This window comes from Mustela putorius, unplaced genomic scaffold, assembly GCF_011764305.1.
Source record: "Mustela putorius furo isolate JIRA1106 unplaced genomic scaffold, ASM1176430v1.1 tig00000275_pilon_pilon_pilon, whole genome shotgun sequence".
Taxonomy (NCBI): domain Eukaryota; kingdom Metazoa; phylum Chordata; class Mammalia; order Carnivora; family Mustelidae; genus Mustela; species Mustela putorius.
The window spans coordinates 4008070-4034617 of NW_025421341.1; the positions used below are offsets into that span (position 1 = coordinate 4008070).

The 26548-nt window shown below is 37.9% G+C and overlaps 1 protein-coding gene and 1 pseudogene across 1 annotated transcript in view; one reads left to right on the forward strand and one right to left on the reverse strand.

Moving 5' to 3' along the window:
* Positions 1 to 26548, forward strand: part of PLCL1 (phospholipase C like 1 (inactive)) — a 342886-nt gene that overhangs the window by 102679 nt on the left and 213659 nt on the right. The gene's annotated exons all lie outside the window — the stretch shown is intronic.
* On the reverse strand, positions 19388 to 19786 carry LOC123391668 (annotated as a pseudogene).

Sequence of the window (26548 nt, forward strand, 5' to 3'; positions counted from 1 at the left end):
ATGCGTTCAGGAGGGATTTCAAGTGTCAAATGAGAAATAAAGAGGGGGAAATAGTCAGAAGATGCTCTTTCCAGGAGCTCTGTGGGTATGGGGAAGTTTTTGCTTAAACTCAAAATTTTACTTTCTAGAAGATTAAGAAGAAAAAAAAGTCTTGGTGATGACAGGTTATGAAGTGCCCAGTTGAGTGGTGCTGAAGGGCTAAGGAGAGGTGGGTAGAGCATCTCTCTTCTCACAGCATGGGCTCCTTTCATGCAAGTGACTGGCTGATCCTCCATGAGGACTTCAGACGCTGGTATTGATTTCCAGCCCGACAACATTCACTGCCATGAGGCGCTGACACCCCCCTGAACTCGAAGTTCCAACTCACATGGCTAGAGGGGCTTGACAGTGGGAGGCTGGGAGGTATTGAGGGGTTACTCTTTGGCCAATGACAGTTCCTGAGGTATCTCAGTTGCTGTAATTTTTAGACTTGGCATACAATTTTTGGCATACATTGGAGAAATGGCTAAATTAGCATTAAACAATGTAGCAGCTTTAGTTGGGGTAGCCGAGGAACCTCGTAGGCCAAAGTCTGTGCTGCTTGTGGTTTTGGAAGTGCTGGCACTTGGAAATATTGAAACCTGACCTTGGTTCTAAGCAGGACATCTTTGAGGCATGGAAGTCTGTGCCTCTCTGTACTTCACTCAGTAGCAGGACATTTCCAGCAATAAGATACATTATTTTGACTGTTCACCAGTTGTTTGTGGAGATGAATGGTTGTTTCATTCCTGTTTCATAGGTAGTGATGATTTTAAAAATAGTTTTAAAAAATAATCTGATTTGGTGTCTAAAATGAAATATTTTATGAACTGGGAACAAATAGAAGTTGTTTCTAGCTTTTTAGCCTTGAGTTTTTAGGCATTGTGGGTATTCCATATTGGTTAAGATCACAGACTTTGGACTCAACCTCCCTGCATTCAAATAGTGGCTCAGTTGCTTATGAGCTATAAACGTTTTTCAGTGTTTCTTAAGCCTCAGTTTCCTAATTTAGGGGATAGGGATACTGATAGTACCTTCCTTTTAGGGTTGTTGTGAAGAATAAGTGAAATAATCCATACACTGTACTCAGAGTATCTGGCACACAGCTCATAGTCAAAACACATTAATAATATCATCATTATCATCATCACCGGCTGAAGCAGTTTAAACAGGATGAAGTAACAGTTAACAATGTAAGAGTGAAGGCCAATTCAAGTTGCATATTGCATATTAGATGCTGCCCAAAACTATAGTGAAGGGAAAATTGAGGGGGGACTCTGATTCCCAGTGCCTGGGAAAATAATTTATGCTAAAAAGTTATTGCTGAACAGATGCTTCACTAGAGAAGATATACTGATGGTAAATTAGCATATGAGAAGATGCTCCAAATCATTTGTCATAAGGGAATTGCAAGTTAAAACAATAGTATGATACCACTACACATCTTTTAGAATGGCAAAAATCCCCCCAAACCTGACAATACTAGTTGCTGGCAAGGATGTGGAACAGCAGTAACTCTCATTCATCGCCCATGGGAGACAGTCTGGCATTGTCTTACAAAGCTGAAAATGGTCTTGTCATGTAATCCAGCAGGTGCACTTCTGGGCATTTACCAAACTGATTTGAAAACTTACATCTATGTAAAAAACTGCATGTGAATGTTTATTGGTAACTTCCACATGTTTATGGTAGTTCTACTAATAATCACCAAAAACTGGAGTCAACCAAGATATCCTCCAGTTGGTGAATGGATAAACAAACTGTGGTGTATCTATACAATGAAATTTTATTCAATGATAAAAGAATGATCTACCAAGCCACAAAAAGATGTAGATTAATCCTTAAAACATAGTGCTAGGTAAAAGGCTACATATTGTATGATTCCGATGAGACAACATTCTGGAAAAGGTAAAACCGTAGTGACAGTAAAGCTATCAGTGGTTGCCAGCAGGCAACGGCTCAGGATCCAATAGGTGAGACACGGGATTTTTTAGGCTGGTGAAACTATTTTGTATGGTGCTGTAACTGTGGATATGTGATACTGTGCATTTGTTAAAACCTATAGAACTTTATAGCACAGAGAGTGAACCTTAATATGTGAAAAAAATTCATTTATGAGGTCAGGGGATCCCAGGATTGAATGCAGATTGTGACAAAACAATCTAACTGTATTAAAAATGTCTAAAACAGCTTCACTGAAGGGAGTGATGGAAAAGGGTGCTGACCTAAGTAACTTTGGAAATGAGTGTGTAAGACTAAAGGCAAAAAAAAAAAAACCCCAATTGTGCATAAGCACTGTACTAGGGTGAAAAAAGTTGTTTTTCATGGGGATGTGGGAGAACAATTCTGATACTGTTATGTATGTGAACTGGAGTTGAACAATTAAATAAATGAGTTGTAGATGGCAGGAGCCAGGTTTCTCATTGTTGGAGTGGGAGTTTACAAATAAGCCGGGAGAGGAGGCTAGAATAATTCATGTCCTTATGGATGAAAGTTGGAGACATCAGTACGATCTCATCATGTTTAGCTTAGTGTAGATAAAGAGGATACACCTAGTAATATTAATAGCTATGTCTGTATTCATGTGGGTTGATTTTTGCACATGTATCTCTTTACTCTGACAGCTGAGAGTACCTAAAAACAATGACACTCTGGTAGGAACTAGCATACCTAGTGCCAGATCTTGGTTTCTAATACCACTCTCTAGTAAAAGGAACCAGGGTTCCTTAGAGAGGTGGATAATTCCAGAACTGGGCAGGATGTGTGCAAGCTGAGCCTATAAGCATCTTACAGTACTAGAAAATAAGGAAGTGCTCAAAACAAAACAAAAGAAAGCAAAACAAAATGACAGTAACAAAAACAAATCGCAAAAAAAAAAAAAAAATCCCCAACAACAACAAAAGCCCACAATGAGGAGTTATATCAAAGAGACACAGGAGCCAACCAGAAGACTCCCAATTGCCAAACTGGAAGTATTTGAGTAACAAAATAAAATGAAAACGTATAGGGTTATAATTAATAATATCGATATATATGAGTTCATACTGATATTAAGAGAACAGTATAGAAAAGAGGGTAAAAGTGACTTAACAGTGAAGAGATCTGGAGAATATTAGCCAATATGATCAAGATCAACACCAAAGTGATAAGTCATTTGATAGTATGCATGTATTTTGTATATGATGTGATAAAAATGGTACTTTACTTCTATAATCTTCTTCCTCAAAACCTACAACTCTAGTCTGATAATGAGAAAAACATTAGACAAATACCAATCAAAGGACAGTTTACAAAATGCTTGACTAATACTCCTCAAAACTATCAGTCATCAAAAACAAGGATTTCTGAGAAAGTATCATGGCCAAGAGGAACTAAGGAGACATGAAATTAAATGTAATGTGGTATTTTAGGGGCACCTGGGTGGTTTAGTGGGTTAAGCCTCTGCCTTTGGCTCAGGTCATGATCTCAGGGTCCTGGGATCGAGCCCCGCATCGGGCTCCCTGCTCAGCATGGAGCCTGCTTCCTCTTCTCTCTCTGCCTACTTGTAATCTCTCTCTCTGTCAAAAAAAAAAAAAAAAAAAAAAAAAAGTAATGTGGTATTTTAGATGGGATCCTGAAACAGAAGAGGCATTAGGTAAAAACAAAGGAAGTCTGAATGAAGTATGGACTTTAATTAATAATAATTTATCATTAATGAGTCATTGACGATAAAAAATGTACCATTCTAATGTAAGATGTTAATAGAGGAAGCTGAATGTGAAGGTGTATGGGAACTCTGTACTAACTTCATAATTTTTCTATAAAATTGTTTTGAAAATTAAAGTTTATTATAAAAATAATTGGTTTGGTTAAAAGAATATTATTATTTTATTTTTTCAGTGTTCCAAAATTCATTGTTTATATGCCACACTCAGTGCTCCATACAATATGTGCCCTTCTTAATATCCATCAAAAAAAAAAAAGAATTTTAAAAGGTAAAATCATGATTTTTATGCAGATATAAAAATTAGAGTGTTGAAAATTTTGTTTAACTGATTATGAAGGAACCAGGGAGATGCTCTAACCATTTAAAAAAGAATCTAAGTATGAAACACATTTATAGATCAAGAATATTGAAACAATTGTGCAAGTAGAGGCAAAACTAGCTTTTTTTCAGCGTGAAGGAGATAAGTCAATTTTTAAAAAAATATTTATTTATTTAATTTGAGAGAGAGAGAGAGAGAAAGTGAGTGGTGAGGAGGGGCGAAGGGAGAGGAACAGAGAGAATCCCAGGCAGACTCCCCACTGAGTGCAGAGCCCCCATGCGGGGCTCAGTCCCACCACCGATGGGATCATGACCCGAACCAAAATCATGAGTCCAGTGCTCAACTTGTTGAGCCACCCGGGCACTCCAACATAAGTCAATTTAACCTCTACTGGACAGCATAGAATTTACAAGTCTATAGACAAGAATTTGTTTTGGATTGCAGTTATCTACAATTTACAGAATTGTAGAATAACACCCATAAATTCAGCATCAGACAACCTAGTGAGGTATTTCCTAGACAATGCATACTTTTCTACTGAAACATCGTTTTTTCCCCCTCATGGTGCTTTCATCCTATATACCATTTACCATAATGGTATTTCAACATAACTCAAAAATATTGAGGCTATTCTTGGAGGTTCAACCTTCTTGCCAATTCTTAATGTTTTTCCTTTTGTCTTTGAAACGTTTATTCATTGACTTCCTTTATGGTTGTCATTAGTTCTATTCCAAAATATTTTGGCGCTCTGCCTTTTTGGCACATGGTCAGATTAAATTTCCCATCCCTTTTGAAGTTTGGCGTAGCCACATGACTTATGATGACCAATGAAACGAGAGTGGAAATGACTTATGTTCCTTCCTGAAAGAAATTTTAAGAACTCGTATAAGGTCTGTACATTTTCTTTTCCTGCTTTTCATGAGTGAGGAAATATGTATCTATTTTCTGTATACTTTTTTAAGAGAGAGAGAGTGCATGCAAGGGGTGGGAGGGGCAGAGGGACAAGGAGAGGGGATCTTAAGCAGGTTCCACACCCAGTGCAGAGCCTGATGCAGGGCTCTATCTCCTGATCCATGAGATTATGACCTGAGCCAAAAATCAAGAGCCATTCAGGTGCTCTTCTTTATATCTTCCTGTATGCCTAATTTTCTAAGTGACTGTGAAGAGCAGAGCCTCCTTGATGACCTGTATTAGACTTGTAGCATGAATGAAAAATATACTGTCATTATGTTAAGTCACTAGAAGAAACATTACAAGTCTTTAAGTTACATTGCTTAGGTTTGAATCTTGGCCACACCATTTACTAGTTTAGTGGTCTGAGGGAAGCCCCTTAACCTCTCTGTGTTTTAATTTCCTCATGTGTAAAATGAGGATAATAATGTCTATGATGTAAGATCATTGTGATGATTAATTGAGATAATATATGCTATCCTTTGACACAAAGTTAATAATAGCCGAGTTCTTATTTATTCTTCGGTATTTTGGTTCTGTAACTCAAAAATTGTCATTGGCCTCCCAAATTATACATTTGAATTTATATATTAGGACAATATTGTTGAGAATAGTACAGCTATTCCTATAGGGCAATCTTGTAGAGGCAACTTTTACACTGACTGTCTCAGAATGCTCCCTGGGAGGCTTGCTTGTATCATCTTTCCTGATAGTGCTTTTTATGTTGAGAGGTTTGTGAAACATGAGGAAATTGGATACCACGCTCTAGTATGAGATGCTCCATCAGTGACAGCAGAGGACAGAGAACCTGAGGAAGACTGAAATTAATTTCTTGGCATTAATTTTTCTTTTTCTAGCTCCTGAAATAGTATCCTTATCTTTTGAAAAATTATTATTAACCAAATGACTGCTTCACTTTCTTTTAACATTTCTGCTAAGTGAAGTAACTGAAATTAATGAAATGATTATAAAACAATAAGTATACAATAAAATATGATAAAGTATCTAAGGTTGCCCACATAGCTCATGCATATTCAAATTACTGTAGTTATTATGGACATACTTGGTATAAAAGGATACACCTGTTATCGTCTTGTGCCCTCTAGAAAAATATATATCTCTAAGAGTGGAATGAGTTGGGATATTTTCTATAAATTTCTTGCAGCCATTTTCCAAAAATGGAAGAATACCTAGCATTATTTGCAAACCAATTTAACGTTCATTGCAAACCAAAGCATGCAAGCCCTTTGTGTTTTGATTTATGAGTAGTTTAATTTCCCAGCTTAATGAAAAAGGATATAGAAGTGAAATTAAAGGTGTATTTGTGCCTTTGGTATCTAGTGATTTTATTTCTTTTGAAAATTTGGTTTATATTGAATAATAGCAAGTGTCTTAGTCCATTTGGGTGGCTATAAGAGAGAGCCATAAACTAGGCAGCTTACAAACAACTTTTATTTTAATTTGCTTCGCACAGTTCTGGCAGCTAGGAAGCCCAAGATCAAGTTGTGGGCAGATGTGATGCCTTTGAAAGGCACCTTTCTGGCTCATAGAAATTTGTCTTCTTGCTATAACCTCACAGGGCAAAGGGGTGAGGGAGCTCTTTAGGGCCTATCTTTATAAGGGCAATAATCCCATTCGTGAGGACTTTGCCCTCAGGACTTAATTGCGTCCCAAACGTACCACCCAGAAATGCCATCACATTGGGTGTTATGTTTCAACATATGAATTTTAGGGGCATGCTCAGATTATGTTAGGAATCTATCTTTTGTTGAGTGTTACAATGGCATGGAACCTATGAAATATAAAAATAAGAGGCACCTTTAGTAATTGGGGTCCTTGTCAAAGTCCGGGGGCGGGGGAAGCTTTTAGATGTGGTAAGAAAGCCTTGATTATCAATATTGACATGCAGAAAACATACTCATATTTAATTCTTACAGATGTGGGGCACCTGGGTGGCTGCCTTCGGCTCAGCCCCTGATCCCAGGGTCCCGAGATCGAGGCCCACATTGGGCTTCCTGCTCAGTAGGAAGCCTGCTTCTCCCTCACCCACTCCCCCTGCTTGTGTTCCCTCTCTCTCTGTCTCTCTTTCTGTCAAATAAATCAATAGATAAAATCTTAAAAAAAAAAAAAAAACAACTTGCAGATGTAAGCTTCTAGCAAACGCGATTTAATTAAACAGGTAGAAGTTGAAAATAAAAATATAAGTAGAATTTTAATTTGTTAAACAAGCAAATATTCCTTTAGTTTATGCTTGGAGACTTACCAACCAAGATGTCTCCATTTTTTTGTCACTTAATTTTTATGCATTCTCCACTTTTGTTCCCACTTGTGTACTTTTTTTTTTTTTTTAAAGATTTTATTTATTTATCTGACAGAGAGAGATCACAAGTAGGCAGAGAGAGGGGGAAGCGACTCCCCACTGAGCAGAGAGCCCTATGTGGGGTTTGATCCCAGGACCCTGAGATTATGACTTGAGCTGAAGGCAGAGGCTTTAACCCACTGAGCCACCCAGGCACCCCCTGCCCAAACTTGTGTACTTTTGATCATACTGTCTGTCCATATGAAATGAACTTCTTGGAGCTTAAGGTCTAATAGAAGTTGTGTATCTTTTCTAAAATATCAATTGACATCTCTGGCCCACACTGATCTTAGAATTTCTACAGATGTTGAAGTTGTTATTTTATAATTTAAGTTATACAATCTTGCATTATAATCTCTATAGTTTATGTTTCTGTTTTTTTTTTTTTTTTCCCTTAAGGAAACCACCCTCTATACAGAATTCTGGGCACTGATAGAGACACCAAGTGCAGGATGATAGCTAAATTCTTAATTGCTAGAGATTAAAAGCAGTTATATCACAAAGATCTTTTCAGGTGGATCTTCATTGGTATTGACAGTGAAGGGAGCACTTTATAGATCTGAGTTAATTTTGGTCATGGTAAATTTTAGTAACGCAGCAATAAGAGTAGCAGCTGAAATGTATGTAGTGCCATGCATTATGTGAAGTATGTGACACACGTCACTATTTAGTTCTCACAACAACCCCGTGAGCATTATCAACACTTTAGACAAGGAAACTGAAGCACAGAGAGCTTATGCTCTTTACTACAGGTCCCACAGTGCTGAGACTGATTCCAGAGCCAAGCTGTCAAGTACTATGCCGATCCATCTGTCACCATGGGGCAGGCGGCAGCTCAGTTAAATATGCTTCTCATTTTGTGGGTCATGATTAGAAAAATATTCATATTCTGAGGATGTAAGTGGTTGACTGAAAATTCTGAGTACTTAGAGATTAAACGTTTAGGGTTTCCTTAATAATTGGGGATGATCTAGAATTGAACATGGAATAAAGTGAAGGGAATATAAATTTCTAGCTCTGGTTTTCCAACCAATTTATTGAATTAATTACAGCAGTAGACCATCCTGAGATGTAATGTGAAACAGCTATTTTTAAGATGGAGAAGTGCTTATAAGTAAAAAGATTAAGAATCTGTCTTGATTTTTCCTGATAGACTTTTGTGGATAGTGATGTAATTCTTAATAGTCTTAATAATTCATAAAAATGAATTTATGAATGTACTGGTTAGGAAATTATGAACAGCACATGCAGTTTCTCAAACTGAAAACATTTAAGCATTTAAGAAAAAAAAATCTGCAAATGTTTGAGTGATAAATTAAAAAATATAAAATGAATTTTTCAGAGTTGTGAAGGATTTGTTTATATGCTGTAAAAGTATGTTGGGAGAAGTTTTAAAACACAATTGGATAAAAAAAAATCCGTTAGCTTGAATTTTGGGTGGGGTGGCTAAGTTCTAGCCAGTGGATTGCTTAATCAGTCATCAGTGTTCAGCTTCTGGGAAGAAACTTCTTCCCAAGTGAATATGATAGACTCTTGGCTTTCCCAGATTTAAATTTTCGGTTTCCAGTATTTGGGAATGGACCTTAAGTTCTGCAGTGCGTTGATCTATAATTATGTCAAATTGTAATTATGACACTGAGAATGCAAGGCTGGTGTGTTGGAGCCACTCACAGCCAAGGAGAGTCTGTACCCACATCTTTCAAGTGCGTATTTTTTAAAAAAGATTTTATTTATTTGAGAGAGAGAGGGAGGGAGGGAGAGACAAGCGGAGGTTGGGGTGCGGGAAAGGGGAAGCAGATTCCCTGCTGAGCAGGGAGCCTGACTCAGGGCTTGATCCCAGGACTCTGAGACCATGACCTGAGCTGAAGGCAGACCCTTAGTTTACTGAGCCCCCCAGACACTCTTCAAGTGTGTATTTTACTGAGGAAATCGTAGGCTCTTTTGATAACTACAAAAGCCCAAGAACGTCTGTCATTAATGGTAATGTTTACAAGTTCTACTTAAGTTACGTTTTTTCCCATTCACTCACTCCGTCATTCATTCGCTGACTCATCCACTCTCTGAGACCTCCTCTGTACCTGCAAAACCTCCTGCCGAAACCTTTCCCACACCTTTGCCAATGTTTCCTCTCATTTTGGTTTCTCTTCTAACCAAGGACCTGACTTTTCCGCTCAGTCTCAAATGCTCTTAACTATAATATTTCAAGTTGTTTCTTTCATAGCACATCCATTTTCCTTTCTTCTGTATTGCAAACATGTTCTGAATCAAAGTCAGTCTTTTTTTGAAGGTCATCTTTTATTGTATTCAAACTGTGTTGTCTGCCTGTTACGGCTTTGGTTTGCTTTTGCTTTCTCTCTCATCTTCATGAATCCCGTTTTCTGTCATCTTTATGGATCCTTATTTGCTGCTTTAGAACATGTGTGAACTTCCTGTTTGTGGCATGTTCCAAATAACTTGTCAAACTTCCATGGGCATTTTGTGATTTTTTTTTAAACTTCTAAAATCTTGCATGGAGTAAACAGTATCAGGAGCCCCCCAAAACAGAGCCCCCAAACAACCCCTGTGGCAGAGGTTAGAGTTGCCCTCGGATCCTGCAATGAGAACTCAGGAATAAGTGGTGTCATCTGAATAAAGAGATTCAGACAATGTCAAGCACAGGCTGAACCCACTTCTGGATCTTGCACTGCCATTTTACCTTTCCTAAACAAAATGGCAGATTTCTGTTTTCTGATTCTTGTTTCTTCTTTTAGGACATTCCCATGTTAACACTCTTCATCTCTTTGTGTAATGTTTCCCAAATGTCAGCCACACACAGTCACGTATTTCGTTACAAGTTTTCAAACTCAAATTATAATTAACTTGATATTTTAAAAATTTGTCTAATCTAAATATATTCATATGAAGTTTCTCTTTCTAATCATTACCATAAATTAAAAAAAAAACCTCACTATCAATTGCCATAAATGTAAATGAGATAAAAAAAACAGTCTTTTTATATATCCTACTATTGACCTGTGCAGGTGCTAAACCTGAGCTTATTCTCTTTTATTGAAAGGGGAGAGCAGGAAGTATTCTGGCTATCAGTTGCTGCCAAACAAACCACCCCAAATTTAGTGGCTCAAAGTAACATTTTATTATTACCTCTCATGGTTTTGTGGGTTGACTTGGGTCATCTGATTGTTATCACTTAGTGGTCTCTCATGCGGTTTCAGTCAATAGCTGGGGAAAGATTCATCTGAAGGTTTGATTGGGCTGGATGTCACGATGGCTCTCACATTCAGCTGGGCAAGAGATGTTGTCTGTTTCCCGAGACTTCTCCTGGGACTGTTTACTGCAGCTCTTACCCATTGCTTCTTTATGTGGTGTGTCCTTCTCACACATGGTGGCTGGGTTCCAAGAGTAAGTGTCTAAAGAGGTCTAGGTGGATACTCTGGAGCTTCTTTTGACCTAGCCTCTGAAGTTGCCTAACTCCTTTGTCACTTTCTCTTGGTTTAGAAGTCACTAAGTCCAGTCCAGATTCAAGGCAAAAAATGGCAAATCACTTTTAATTTATCACAACTACTGTTAGAGTGGTGTTAAAAACTGGCATCAAGCTTAGATGCTCTCCATGATGTAATCAGGATTGAAAATGAATCAAAAGGCTTTCTCCCTGTATAATTCAATGTTATTTAATTCTGACTCTATTATCACTTAAACTCATCTTGGTGCTGGCAGTGGCAGGGAGCCCCTCCCCAGTGTATTCATCGTCTTCTGTGTGTCTCTTGCCTTTGAGATTTCAAGTATTAATTTGCTGGTATGTCCTGGTGTTCTCATTCTGAGGGTAGCCTTCTGCCTTTTGCTAATGCTAGGAATACAAAGAAGAGAGGTAGAACACCAAAAGGAGCATTGTAATGAACAAAATTAGATTTTTCGAAGCAAACATGCAGATATTATGTAAATCAATTTGGAGATCATCTTTATAAAAATTCTGAGGAAACAGCTACACTGGTTTCTAGACATATAAACTTCTCTGGCTCATCTGGAAGGATTCTTTGAGAGGAGGATTCTCAGTAGACATCTTTCTTCTTGGGTCAGACTTGTGATTCAAATATGTGTAGGGGGAATATTAATATTTTTCTCAGGGGACATATTGGTGGCATGATTCTGTTTCTAAGACAAAATAATTTGAGTACCACCACCTGTGTGTATTATGGAAAATTTTGAGGTTGTGCAGTTTGTTGGGAATAATAACGCAAACCATTACTTATAATCAGCCTTATTGAAGTGAAGGCAAGCACTTGTGAACATTAATAAACAAATAATGTGTAATTTATTTTAGGAAAACACATAAAAGGACCTATTTTTTTTTTTTTTTTTGAGAAATGCACAAACTATTAAGCTTCAATTTGGAACCAAAGGTCATTCATACCAATTGGTGGTATGAGATTTTTTAGAATTGGTGTGTTGCTCTATATCTGCATCTAGTTATTATGTGCATATATTTCAGCTAAAGATATACAGATTTAGAACCTTCCTTTCATATAAGTGTCAGTTTTTCCTTTAGCATTGCTCAATAAACATTCTGAATGATATATTAGTTCATTTTGAACAAGTAATTTTTTTTCTAATTTACCTTATTATTCAGTACAAATGGCTTAACTGTCAAGGTTAAATCTTCCTGGCTCTGTACTCAATGACATTAAGCAAGTAAATGTTGTTTATTTGGTAGTAAGCCTTAACTGTAAAGAGGTATTAGGAGCTTCCAGGCAGTTTCTGGTATACAAATTCTCTTGACTTTTAAAGAAGCAAGATAGATAATAGCTGATGCTTGAGATATGTTCTAGATAAATATTTGAGATGTTCTGAGTGGAATCCTGGTATGGATTCCATTGTCACTGGTATGGTTTTTAGTTCTGAAGATTTCTGAAATGGATTATTTTTTGAAAGTTGTTAAGCATTGATAGGGAACTCTCTTTTTCTCTCCTAAATTACACTAGATCCTACAGTTTGAAAAGTATTTATGGACACAACATGATGAAGCATTAATGATGGAAAAGTATCTTTGAATTTTCTTTTTATTTGCATGTGTGCTAATTCGCTGATGAGTCACTGTCTCTACTTTTGCTTATTTCAAGATTAAATTCATTCATGAACATGATATTTATAAAGGGTTGTTAATAGCTTAGATGTTACAACAGTAAATGAAACAAAGGGTCCATAATTATGTACACATCTAGGCACAATAACATAAAAATAAATAGACCTAGAAAAATACCTGGAGAAAATATACCAACATGTTCATAGTCATTGTCTTAGTATATTTAGATGATATCTTTTCTCTTAGATGATGTTTTTTCTTTCTACTTTTCTTTAATTTTAACCTTTCTGGAATGAGAACACTGTAGCATGGGCATGTGTCAAATAACTAAATGAGATATTGTAATTGATAATGTTTATTCTTCATCTTAATTGTTGGTTTTAAAATTAGGTTCATGAATAAACAAAGAAAAGTTTCTAGGTCAGTCATTTTCTGGCTTCGTTTGTGCCATAGTGACGTTTATTATACACATTTTCCTCCTTTCAGTTTTATACATTTATGTTCGTGGTCTTATCAACACTCCATGGGGACACAGCTCCATCTTCCAGGTGATGAAGCAGTATGTTTCTCTACTGGTGAACAGAGATGCTTCCCCTCTTTTACTCTTGGTTCTGTGGCCAGGAAAGCCCCCATTTTTCACTTGGAAATGGTGCATCTCGGATATTAGCAGACTCACTGTGACTCACTGGGATCCTCAGCAAAAATGCCTTCTCTTAATCTTGTCAGCTTTCAGGAGCTTCAGAAGTTTAGGTAGAAGGGATGTGAGTGGTTGAATGATATTTTATAGGAATAATCAAAGGGTGAGCACTTTATACGTTTTGATTCTGAAGTAGAGGATGGAAAAGCTATGCATTTGGACTCTGGGCAGCTGGAAATTCTCGTGAAAAACCATGGAAAAGGCAAAAACAGTGCCTAGGTAGCTAGCAAAATAAATGATACAGAATACTTTTTCTGTGTGTTTTTCCATCTTTGTTTCTCCTTCTTTGACTTGCATCATCTTTCATGCTTTCTCTAATCCATCATGTGAAGCTACGGAGTAATGGAATAAAAGGAAAACAATATGTCTAATGCCTGTCCGTTTACTGAATCACACCTACTGCCTGTCCGTTTACTGAATCACACCTACTGCCTGTCCGTTTACTGAATCACACCTACTGCCTGTCCGTTTACTGAATCACACCTACTGCCTGTCCATTTACTGAATCACACCTACTGCCTGTCCGTTTACTGAATCACACCTACTGCCTGTCCGTTTACTGAATCACACTTACTGCCTAAAGGTGTTCCATTGCTATTTTTGTCCTGTAATAAACATGTCTCATTGAGTAAGAGAGAAGAGGAAGTCATCCCCATGGGGTGAATCTGCATGGAAGAGTGTGTAGTAATTTGTGCAAATGACTACTGGTCATAGAACTTCTGGAATAGAGAAAAATTCGTTACTATTGCTTTAGGTAAAAGCAGTAAAAGTAATTGAAAGTAGTTTGAAATGGAATATGTGCCATTTGGGTGCTTTTAACCAGATTATGCTTTTATAAAGAGAAGATAGTGGCCTTTTAGCATATGACTTACCACATATCTTAACCTCCCATTTTAAAGAGATGCTTTGGGAAACATCAGTCAAGGAGAATCTTCAGTTACTACATTGCTTCAAGAAACCATACAATTTTGGTTGTTAGAAACACGACTCCAAAAGATGTGTTTTTCACAAACTAGAATACACGCAAACTCTGTGACTGAACTAAAACCTCACATGCTTTGCAGTTGAGCTGTTGGGTGCGGTATCTTGAGAAAAAGATGTTTGGATTCTTTTATATTAAATGACTTTGTGTGAAAAATTAAGGGGTTAAAAATAAAATGAAATAACTCAGTTTTTATTTTTCTCACTAATAGTTTATTGTGTGAAGAGACTTTCTTTTCCTCCTATGCTTTATCCTTTGATACTTTTCATCTCCTTGCAAGCTTAAGAGAAATGATGTACAATTCATAGGTCCGCAGTTTATCAATTTGTATCAAACAGCTACTTTTATCAGTGGCCAGGCCGGCTGAGCTACAAAGTACAGACATTGAAATTTCTGAATTCTGTAATCCAATAGGTCATTTCCCTCTGTAATTTTTAGAGAACCATTTTTGCACCACCCAGACACATTTTGAGGGGCGTTTGCAGTTTTACTAATCGCATTTGTAACTTACAGAAATTCTTACCTAAGGAGAAGGATGGGTAAAGTTCTTCAAAGTTTTTTAAAGTTTTTTATTCTATCTGGAAAGGCTTTATTTGACTTATTGTATCTTCTATTCTCCTTTTCTGTAGAGATAGTCTGTTGAATAATGTAGAAAGCCACTCTTTGTGATATTCACGCTTTAATTATCAAAGTTCAGAGAGAGCAGATGCTGTGGACATCAGGGTAATGATGGGCACGGAAGGTAAGTGAAGGGTTAGGGCTAAGTCATATTCTGTGCTTGCTCTCTTAACTTTTGCATGGATAGATTCTGACTGTGTTGAAAATAAGGGCCACCTTGAAAGGTAAATGAAAGTAGGTGGTGTCTCAGAAGAGAAGGTACAGACTAGGCAGTGTCTATTGCCAGCTGCCACACCCAGCCTCTCTTTGTCCCTATAGAAGTGTTTAGATCAGGTCTGTGGAAATCATACTCATTCTGTTCTTCCCTATTGCCCAACTCACTGCAGAGCAGTAGTCTGGAGGAGTTGCTATAATTTATACTACTCAGAGCACATTTTATTTTTTAAAAGAGGATTAAAGTCATTAACCTGGACTAGAATTACAGGGGGCTCAGCTTTTGCTTATAAGGCTCAGCAACTTAGAAGTCTGGTCCTTAATGATGTCACTAATCTCTCCACCCAAGTTCCACCCATTTTCTTCTCTTTCATGGCAGAAGCTACCAGTACCTTTACACGAATGGGCCTGGTGGATTTTGTCTTCCTGTTTAGAGATGGCCTTATTAAGCACGATTTTGGGGGTATTAGAATGGACTTCTTGCCCTTTTCCAACTAACCTATCTACTAACCAACTAACAACCAACTTTTCACCAACTGAGACCATGGGACAGAGCCCTTTATTCCCCAGGTTTAAAGCTGCGGTGATGTATAAATGACTATGTAAAATTCTTTCTTGAATGTTTCTATTACTACAAGGTCAGTTGAACAAGGCTGGGAAATGAAGAGGTTTAACCAACTGAGCCACCCAGGTGCCCGGGAAATGAAGTTAAAGATGTTCGGGGAAGTTATTGAAACTACAGGGCTCTAGTCACTTTACATGTATATCCCCAATTTTGTTGAGGGCTAGATTGTTAAATATATTTCATGGAGCAAAATTGGGCTATTTTAGAATAAATCCTATCGAGTAGTGAATGAATAAGACATGTGTGACTTAAGGATCCAAAATATTTCCAAGTTTGTTTTAGGCTTCTGGAAGTCTCCCCGTACTTTCCCTGTTTGATCATTGCTACTCATGTTGACTGCAGGGCCACTCAACAGTGACACATTACACAGAGTCACCATCTGGTGAGATGTGGGTAGTTTCAGTGCTCTGGACCTGTGAAAGGGGGCTGTGCTGAGAACCAGGGTATTTAGCTTGTGATGGTTTAGGAATTGTTATCCTGAGATATCTCTCTGCCACACCAGACAGAGTTATTCTCCCTTTCTAGATACTTTTGGCTTTCTTGATAACTCATTATAGTGTGTGTGTGTGTGTGTGTGTGTGTGTGTGTGTGCAGAAAGGTGTTTTTAATATAGTTTAATTTGAGAGCTATTCCGTAGTCACCTATTACGATTAAGAGACTGTTTCGGGCACTGCAGGGATTTGGAGGGAGGCATAAAGATGGTGGCCTTGAGTTAGTATTGAAGTGGGGTGGGGAGATGGGGCTCACAATGGTGAAGAAATAGAAGACAGCATTTTAAGCATTTTGCTATATTAAAAGAAAGGAAGATCTCATCCACTAGGGAAGGTATCCTGATTTACTCACGTCTGCTGGTTTTTGTATTGTTTTCTCCTTCTCCTCCTTTGGTGAGGCTTAGGATCAATCTATAAAAAGTGAAAAATTAATAAAGGAAGTATTTTAAAGTACCTGCTCTTAGGAACAAAGCACATATGAGTGGAGCAGTTACGAGCTCTTTAAAGGGCTTGCCCTTGACTTAAAAGAGAACGTTCAAAATGGGCACCATTTCTTAGCGGATTCTTAATTATTCAGGAGCTCGTTATCCAGTTGGAGAATTATCTAAGTTGCCCTCTTTTTCTCCTCCTTTTATTTTGGCCTCTCATCTGATCTTTGTGTCCTTTTTATATATTAATTCCTCCATAGCTGGGAGGAAGGAGAATAAAAAGATTAATTGCAAACCTTTAGGTAGATTGGTTAGGAAAGGGCTCTGATGTTTGGGCAAAATGAGAGTGATTGACAAATTGCCTATTTGTTCTGGTCCGTTATCATCATGGGTAACGACTGATGGAAACCCATGGAACTGGGCCTGCTGGATGACTTAACATCAAGACGCAGGAGGAAGGCTCTTAATGTTCATACTTTTTCTTTGTTTTATACATTGTGCCAATAGCCTGCATCATATAATGATTTTGTAAAGTCTTTATGCTTTTTTTTTTTTAGTCCACTATTTAAATTTTGGAGTCTAAAGTAAATAATCTGGGTTAAAGTGGTTATAGCAGCAAGGATACATGCTGTGAGATGCTTCCAGAAATCCGTAAGTTAAATATGAGTATTTTGGCTCTAATGCACCTTAGCCAATTAGAGTTTATGGCAGCTGTCATTTAATATTAGTGGCCTATCGGGGATGCCTGGGTGGCTCAGTTGGTTAGGCAGCGGCCTTCGGCTCAGGTCATGATCCCAGAGTCCTGGGATCAAGTCCCGCATCGGGCTCCTTGCTCAGCCGGGAGCCTGCTTCCTTCTCTCTCTCTCTGCCTGCTGCTCCCCTTGTCTGTGCTCTCTCTCTCTCTCTCTGTGTCAAATAAATAAAAAGAAACAAAAAAAACATTAGTGGCCTATAGTGAAAAGATGAATACCTTAAAATGAATATGTTTATGGTTCCTTCTCTTAAGATAACTCGTTTGGCTGGCCAGCAGGTGGTTTTTGTTAGGATCCGTTCTAGGATATAAATGGACAGGAAATGGTCTTCCAAGGTATTTCTTTCTTCAGCTCTTTTAAAAAAGTAATGTTAGCAAGGGATAATAAGATAAAATGCCTATTGGATCCCTGAACCCACTTTCTTCTTCTTCTTCTTCTTTCTTTTGTTTTAAGATTTTATTTATTTGAGAGAAAGAAAGAGAGAGCATGAGTGCACAAGTAGGCAGAGCAGGAGGCAGAGGGAGAGGAGAGTCAGGCTCCCCACTGAGCAGGGAGCCTGACATGGGACTCCATCCAGGGACCCTGGGATCATGACCAGAGCTGAAGGCAGACGCTTCACCCACTGAGCCACCCAGGCGTTCCTCCCTGACCTCACTTTCAATTAGTTCATGGAAGTGTGTAAATGTGCAGCTGGGGAGTGTTCCTTAGAGCCGAGAAGATTACTGTGCATGTTTTTGGCTTTGTGAAGGCAGCACATCCACAACACCTTTCCCAGAACCATGGCAATCAAGTCAGAAGCTTCTCTCTCTCTTTCTTACATTCAAAAACACTATCAAAATGATTAATATAATTTGAATGAGTGAGTACTTTCAGATAAGAGAGACATACGTTAAAATTCTAACCTCTGGATAAAATTTTATAAAGCCCTTTTCTCTCTTATCTTACCTCCTTTACTAGCTCCTTATATAGATTGCAGTCACCGACACCCTAAGATGTTCTCTGCCATTTTGGCATCTAAATATCTCAGAGATTGTTTGGATAAAGACGTCTTAGAAATAAACTTTAGACATGGAATTTTGAAAACACATATGAAATATACACAATTACAATGAAAGATTAAACAGAAATATCTGAATGTTTCACATAAGTATTAAAGAATGTATTAAAGTCAATTAACCTCAAAGGGAAAGGCCATAAAATAAAACCAATAGACAGACCAAAAGAATTATGATTTTTCCTTGTGGAGGAATGATTGACTTGGCACCCCATATAGTTCCCTAAGAATTTAGGATGGTATTTGGATGGTTGTGCTGGTTTTGTACTTTATACTGGGGATGTGTTGGGTAATGATTCCAAGGGTGATGACTGAGTAGAGAAGTTACTTTCAAATTACCTCTGGAACAAACTTGTTTGAATTCAAACTCATCCCTTCATTTCTGATGTGACAGCACCATGTTTATATCTCACATGTATTGAAAATTTTCCATATTTAAATTTTTTTTTAAAGATTTTATTTATTTATTTGACAGACAGAGATCACAAGTAGGCAGAGAGGCAGGCAGAGAGAGAGAGAGAGAGAGAGAGAGGAGGAAGCAGGCTCTCCACGGAGCAGACAGCCCGATGCGGGGCTTGATCCCAGGACCCTGGGATCATGACCTGAGCTGAAGGCAGAGGCTTTAACCCACTGAGCCACCCAGGGGCCCCTCCATATTTAAATTTCTTGATCTTCCTCTAGAAATATGCTTCTCTTCTGGTCTTCATAAGTAAATAATACCTCTATCTTCTTAGAAACTTGGGAGCCACCTTTGACGACTCCCTCCATGTTTAGTGTATCATCAATTCACCTTGACTGCACTTTCAAAGTGTGTCCTTTTTAAAAAGGTTTTTATTTAAATTTCAGTTAGTTAACATGCAGTGTAATATTAGTTTCAGGTATTATAGTGATTCAACATTTCTGTACAACATCTGGTGCTCATCACAAGTGCATTTCTTAATCCCCATCACCTATTCAACCCATCACCCCAAAGTGTACCTCTTTACTTCCCCAACTTCTCAACCCCACCGCCTGAGCCTGGACTTCTGCAGTAAACTCCTAAGTGATTTTATAACTTCCACGTTTTACTTTTTTTTAATTTAGTGAAGTTTTGTCTTTTAAGATGTACAGCTGGTGGGATCTGTTTGTGCATCTTCACCGGCAGCTGGGGCATCTCTACTCTTGGTGCTTCTGGTGTAAATTACTTGAGCTCTGTGCTTTGAAATCAGTTTAATAAGTCCTTTACTAAGGAACTCCTGAAGGTCTGCCCTGGCCAGAGGACCTTGAATCCTTAGTCTCTCAGAAACAAAGCTAGGGTTATAAGCTTGTAGTTGGGAATTTCCTTATAGAGTTTTGTTGCTTTGTTAAACAAGACCAGGCTATTGAGCTTGTCCCCAACTTTGCCTTTGGACCACTTTCTTCTTTTGACTTTGCCCCAAGATTTGTTCACTGGGTCTTTGTCTTTTTGGCTTTGACTTTCTGTCATATTTCCTCTTCTTGTTGCCTTTGGGTGACATTGTGAAGCTCAGAGAGCAGTGGCCACCCCTGCAACCCTGCTAAGATGTCAGACAAAAAGAAAGCTAACTTCCATGTTTTTCTTTCTTCAAACTCTTCTCCACACAATGATTAGAACTGGGATAAGCCATACCACTGCAATGTGGTATCCCCAAAATAGAATGTTTCAACCAAGGTAGACATTTAATTCTCTCTCAAGTAATATTTAATCTAAGTGGGAGTTTTCAGCTAATGGTCTGTTCTACTATTGTCAAAACATGGTTTCTATTTTGGGCCATAGACTCCACTTGTTACTATCTTCTAGCAGCAGGTAAGAGGGAGAGGTTCAGGGGAACATATATCTTGTTCTTTTTGGAGACTGCCTAGAAGCTTGGAGCATTTATATAACTTCCTGATGGTCACACAACTATCTGATGACAGAGCTCATGGATCTGAGGTTTGTGTGACTCCAAAGCCACGATATCACTCTTATGGGGAAAGAAAACCTATAGCTGTTGCACTCCAAATTAACATTGAACCTATTAAAATTCATATTTTGAAATAATTATGTAAAGTTTTAATGATTTATAGTATGACACTATTAAGAGTGAATGAAGATAAATAGACGTAAGAATATTTGAAAAGTGTATCTGTGGATGATAGGAAACAAATATATCACCACTATAAGGGAAAAATACTCACCTTCTACTGATGGTATTGGAAACAGAGGTGTGAAAGAGAGTCTCTCTTGTGGGAGTTCTTAAATGTGTGGAGCAAAGTCCTCAATAAAATAAAAAACTTAATTTTCAATTCCATTTCTTGGTTATATTCTTTAAATAGTTCTAGTAGAGAGGTGTTACAAAGGGTAAGTGGCTCCTCTCTCAAGTTAACATCGAGTAGAGAATAGGGGAAGTCAGACCTCAGGATACCAAAAGCTATGGCCTTAACCCTGGGTGCCAATCTCTGGCTACATCCATGCCTGGTATCAGTACTCTGGGGATTGGTTCACTAAAACTGCTGTAACAAAGCATCACTGTTTAGGTGGCTCATAGTTATTTTTTTATTTTCAACTATTTCATTTTCTCATGATTCTGGAGGCCAGAAGTCAGAGTTCAAGGTGTCTGAGGGTTGGTTTTTGTAGATGGTAGATGGTAGTCCTTTCGTGCTCCTTCCCGTGGTCTTCCTTCTGTACCTGTCTGTACTTAATCTCCTCTTCTTCACTTTCTTCCCTATTTTTATAAGGATGAGAGCCCACCCCCGTGACCTCATTTTACCTCTTTAAAGAACCCATCTCCATGTACAGTCACATCTGAGGTACTAGGTATAGAACTGCAACACATGAATTTTGGAGAAACACAATTCTGCTCATAACAAGGGCAAAGAATCATTGCTTTTAAGCCCTGCCCCACAGGTGGTCCTGTGTAGGATTCTCAAACCTTTAGAATCACCTGAGTAGCTTTAAAAAAGTGAAAAATGGGGTACCTGGGGGCTCAGTCATTAAGCATCTGCCTTTGGCTTAGGTCAAGGACCCACGGTCCTGGGATCAAGCCCCATGTCAGGCTCCTTGCTCAGTGGAAAGCCTGCTTCTCCCCTACTCCCCCTGCTTGTGTTCCCTCTCTTGCTGTGTCTATCTCTGTCAAATAAATAAATAAAATCTTTAAAAAAAAAAGGAGAAGTAAAAAACACCAATACTTAGGCATCACCCGCAGAGGTTTGATTTGATCTGTGTGGGATGGGGTATTAGTTTCTAAAAGCTTCCTGGTAACTTAAATGCATGGCTGGACTTTGAACACCACTGTCCTAATGGTTCTATTTCTTAACTGTGTAAAGGAAAGCACATTTCTTATCTTTCTCTAGATTTTCTTTTTGAAAATTCATTAAGAAACACAGCTCCTTTTTAATGAAAGATGTGTATTCAACAAAGTAATATTCAGGTCTAAAAAAAGAGCTAAATACTTCTAAGGTGGTATAGTTTCAAATGTCAAGCGTGGGTTTTGCAATATGCATTAGGCTTACGGTGTTTTTCTGCTTAATGAAAATAAATCAAAGAAACTTGGGTATATTCCTCAGAAAGCCAATGAAGTTAGGTAATTGACACTCTATTGATTAAGTTGACTAAAATGTCATACCTTTTAGTGAGGAATTTTTAAAAATGTAACTTTGTTTTACTTTATTCTTTTTTAGTTCACAGAATTTCCCTTTCAGCAAATGGAAAGTTCATTTCAATTTTTTTTTATTATTGCACTATAGTTGACATACAATGTTATATTAGTTTCAGGTGCACAACATAGTGATTTGACAATTCTCTACATTGCTCAATGCTCACCACGTAAGTATAGTCACTGTCTGTCACCATACAACATTATGAAAATATTATTGACTAGATTCCCAATTCTGTATTTTTTTATCTCTGTGACTTATTTATTTTATAACTGGAAGTTTGTACCTCTTAGTGTCACTTTTTCCTATTTCTAGTGAGGAAATTTCTCGATTAAAGTAATGTTTTTTGGCTTTCAGAAGGAGGCTAGATTTTCCTTTCCAGATGATATCAAAATCTGATAGAAATTAATTGATTTAATCAGGCCTATTTCTGTGTTTTGAAGTGAAGCCACTTATCTGGCATTTTTCATTACAGCTTGACAACAGTTGGCTGCTTCCCAGAATGCAGTACTGTGACAGAGATTATTTTATGAAGTCATGGATCAGCTGCTTTTGTAACTTGCTTTAATTGATTATGTGTACATTACTTCACTCTCTGGGCTTAAAAGAAGACTGCACTTGAGTGAGGAAACAGTTGATAATTGATAAAAGACCATTTCTATTATGCTATGTTACACTGTCTTTCCCATTGTGCCTTAATAATATATTTGGGTTTCAGTTTTTTTGAAAGTTGTTTTTAAATACTGTAATTTCTATTTTGACTGAATTGTGTAGCTTTAGAAGCAATATTTAGGATCACAAAAACCATTTGAACTATAGAAAATACTGTTCAGTAGTGTAGTTGATTTTTATTTGTCCTTTCTCTTTGATGATTTCTGACAGAGATCTGAGGAAGTGAGCTTTTTTTTTTTTTTTTAAGGATTTTGTTTATTTATTTGAGGGAGAGAGAAAGCATGAGCAGGGGGAGGCAGAGAGAGAAGCAGACTCCCCACAGAGTAGGGAGCCCAACGTAGGACTCGTTCTCAGGACCCTGAGCTGAAGCCAGATGCTTAACCATCTGAGCCAACCAGGCATTCCAGAAAGTGAGCTTATAAGTAAAACTAAACAACAAGAAAAAAACCCAACTATTATTACAAGTGTGCAGTACATAGTCACTTCCTAAAATTGTGGGGTACCCATGTCTTGCTGGAACTATAAGAATTCCAAGGGCTGCCATTAAACTAGACCTAAGTATATCAATAAGCATAGATACCTCAGTTAGGAACACTTAAGAGTGCAGAAATTCACTAGCACAGACCCCAAACGGGGGAACCAAATAATATGTTTTTCTTTTATTCAAACCGAGGCCTGACCTGGGGCACAAGCGTCCACGTAGAGTGAGGTAGTGCTTTTCTCAGTGAAAGGTGCTGCTTTTGGTTAAGAATTGATTGAATAAAAAAGAATGAGAAATGAGGTTTTGCATTTCAGTTTTTATCATTTTCCCCATGGAACCAGGAGTGGAGGTTTGGTCAGCAACTCAAGGCTGCTGCAATTCTCAGTTATTGTGTGGATTGTTAGCCCTCACAGTTCTGTTTTCCCTCTCTCTGCCTTTTGCTGATGGAGGAAATAGCAAAACCTCAGAGATACGGCTCCTGGCAAACATTGCAGTTTGGCTTCCCTCATGCCTTTAATATTGTTTTATCTGTATCTTGGGGATCACCATCCATTGGCTTTAGACTGAATACTCATAAAGATGTCTTGGGAAGCCTTTAAAATTGATCCCTCAGTTTTATCCTGGACTTAGTGAATCAGACTTTCTGAGGAAGAGAATATGGAATCTTTGTTTGACCCTCTCCTGGGTGATTCGTGGTGTGGCCAGTTTTTCGCTGGTCCAGGAATGGTCTCTGGGGACTTGTGCTCTGTTCTTGAAGAGTGACTGTTCTCAATTCCTTCCAATCCTCTACGTTTCCAGCCCTAACTTCGGCCTCAGAAGATGACTGGGTTCTTCCTTTCATTCGAAAGTAAGTCCATTCTGAAACTATCCCTCATGTTCCCTTTGTTTACCTCAGAAACATGTCTCTAGTTATCGTCTTGCTTTGAATTTCACAGAAAAGGGCTCCCTGATCAAAAAATAAACTCTACTTTCTTTTCAGTTTATCCATTATCATCTTTTTTTTTTTTTTAGGATTTTATTATTATTATTATTATTTTTTGAAAGAGAGGGAAGCTGAGGAGGGGGAGGGGCAAAGGAAGAGGGACGAGTAGAATCCCCGTTGAGCGGGGAGCCAAAAGCCAGTCTCAATCCTAGGAGCTTGAGATCATGACCTGAGCTGAAATCAAACCTTTAACTGACTGAGCCACCCAGGCACCCCTATCACCCCTATCCATTTTCATCTTTAATTTCCCTTCACACCACCATCTAATGTTTTTTTCCTTCCTTCTTTTCTTCCTTCCTTCCTTCCTTCTTTCATTCCTTCCTTCCTTCCTTCCTCTCTCTCTCTCTTCCTTCCTTCCTTCCCTGCCTCCCTTCCTTCCTTAATTGTACCACTTCTCTTTGCCTTAGCACAGCACAGGTTTCCCCTCTCTGGAAAATTCTCCTCCCCCCATAATCCCTGATACTATTCAGTTTCTCAGTCTTTTCCCCACCAAAATTTCAGAAAGAACGGTATATTTCTTCCTTGCCACTAAGCTTCGGGGCTCCTGTTTTTAATCACTCTAACCCCCCACCAGTAATTTCCTCTAATTATGAAATCAATTTTCATAATTTTCATTTCAAAGCAGGAAATAGAATGTATGAAGAAAACTGTAAAAAGAACATTTTTTTCTATCTTCTTTAGAAAATAAAATTGGAAATTCAAAAAGGATACATAAATTTTATCTATTATGAACATTTGATGAGTAAGAATCGTTGTCCCAATAAAGATTCTGGCTTCCCCCAAAAGATAAGGTTGGAAGATAAATCTGTCCTAATTTATCCTTGACATAGTCATCACAAGTAATCTCGTCTAATGATCCATAACTAAGGCTTTGACTACAGTACCTGATGATGAATACTCAGATAGTTTACTGCAAGGTGTTTTAAACAGATCTCTCCTCATTTGGATTTGTCTGGTTACAATGCAGGAATCCCATTATTACTAGAATATCAGAATAATTGCCACATTCTCTGGAGTTGCCCATAATTTATAAACTATTTTATTTTTCGTTATTCCTTTATTTCTTAATTATTTAAATTAAAAAATATGGTGACAGTATGAAAATTATTAAGTCAAATATTTTTAATAGAGCATATGACAAAAACAATATTCTTTTTTCTCTTCTCTTACTGCCTTGTTTCACTTAACTGGAAGAACCACTTCAATGTGTTTAGATATTTGTTCTGGCATTTACTTCCTTATTTGAAAATAATATACCTCTTGATTAATCATTTTTACTTTCTATTAAGCTATATGATTACCTTTACTTTCTTATACCTCTTCTTTAAATTCAAAATCCCACACAAATTGCTGTTATTTCCAAGCATGCCCTGATTTGAAATGTGTATACTACAAAACCACGCTAAATAATTTGGTTTATGTAATAAAGTAAAAAATTTCACTTCCTCCTTATAATTTATTATGTCTAAATTTTTAGTAACATCTTTTCCCATTATCTTCTTATGACTATGTCAGTGCTTTCCGCAGTTGAGTGATCTCCTGTGTGACTGCATTTCTTTTATTTTTTTGTTCTTATTTTTAGCTGGAGTTAATAATTGCCTCATTCCCCCCCCCCCTTTAATGTTCTTGGAATGCTGTGTCTTCTATCCTCTAACAGTTCTGCAAAATATCTCCAGTACTGTCTTCTGTATGCTCAAGTCTCTGCCTCCTACCCCAGTGTGCACTGTGTTCAAAGGGCCCGAGGCACAGCTGTCACTCTGGGAGGGCCCACTGCTGCTTCTTGTTTTCTAAATTCATGTCCTCTTCCTTTTTAGTTTATTTTTTTTGGTTTTGGTAAGGCATAACTTGCAATGGCTTCTTGAAAAAGTGTGCTTGGGAAGTGAATTTTTTAAAAACTTTGCTTGTGGACTTCACCACAGGATGATTAGAGGAGTTAGCTAGATCTTTTGTTGAGGGGTCTACCCACCCACAAAATACCTTTAATACATAAGTCTTTTCTCTTAGGCAGTTTAGTTTCACCAGAGAAGGTTCCTCAATCCCTTGACAAGGGGAATGCAACCTGAAGGCATTCTCTGTGATTGTTGCACAGATTTTCTTACACTCATTTTCAGCATTGTCCCCTTCACTTGCCCTCTTCCGTGACTGCTGTGCCTGAGTCTGAAACCCCTGTCACTTGCTTTCTCTGGAAAATAAAGCTCAGATTTCTAGTGGGTACTGAAGGTTAGAACTTGGGAGCTGTGGTGTGCTGGGAGATGTTTAACAACTAGCTCTCTAAAAAAATCCAAAACAAAACAAAACTCAGATTTGTAGCATTTGCCACCTTCTCCAAATATTCATCCTATAGTTGCTTTCCAGCTCAATACGAGGTCACTGCAGAGTTCCCTCTTGCAAGCTGGTACAAACCAGTGGCAGCCCGCCAGCGATTGAAAGAGTCTAAAAATCCCTTCACTTTAGCGAGGGCCCTAACTTTCATCTTCCAGAGTACCTAGC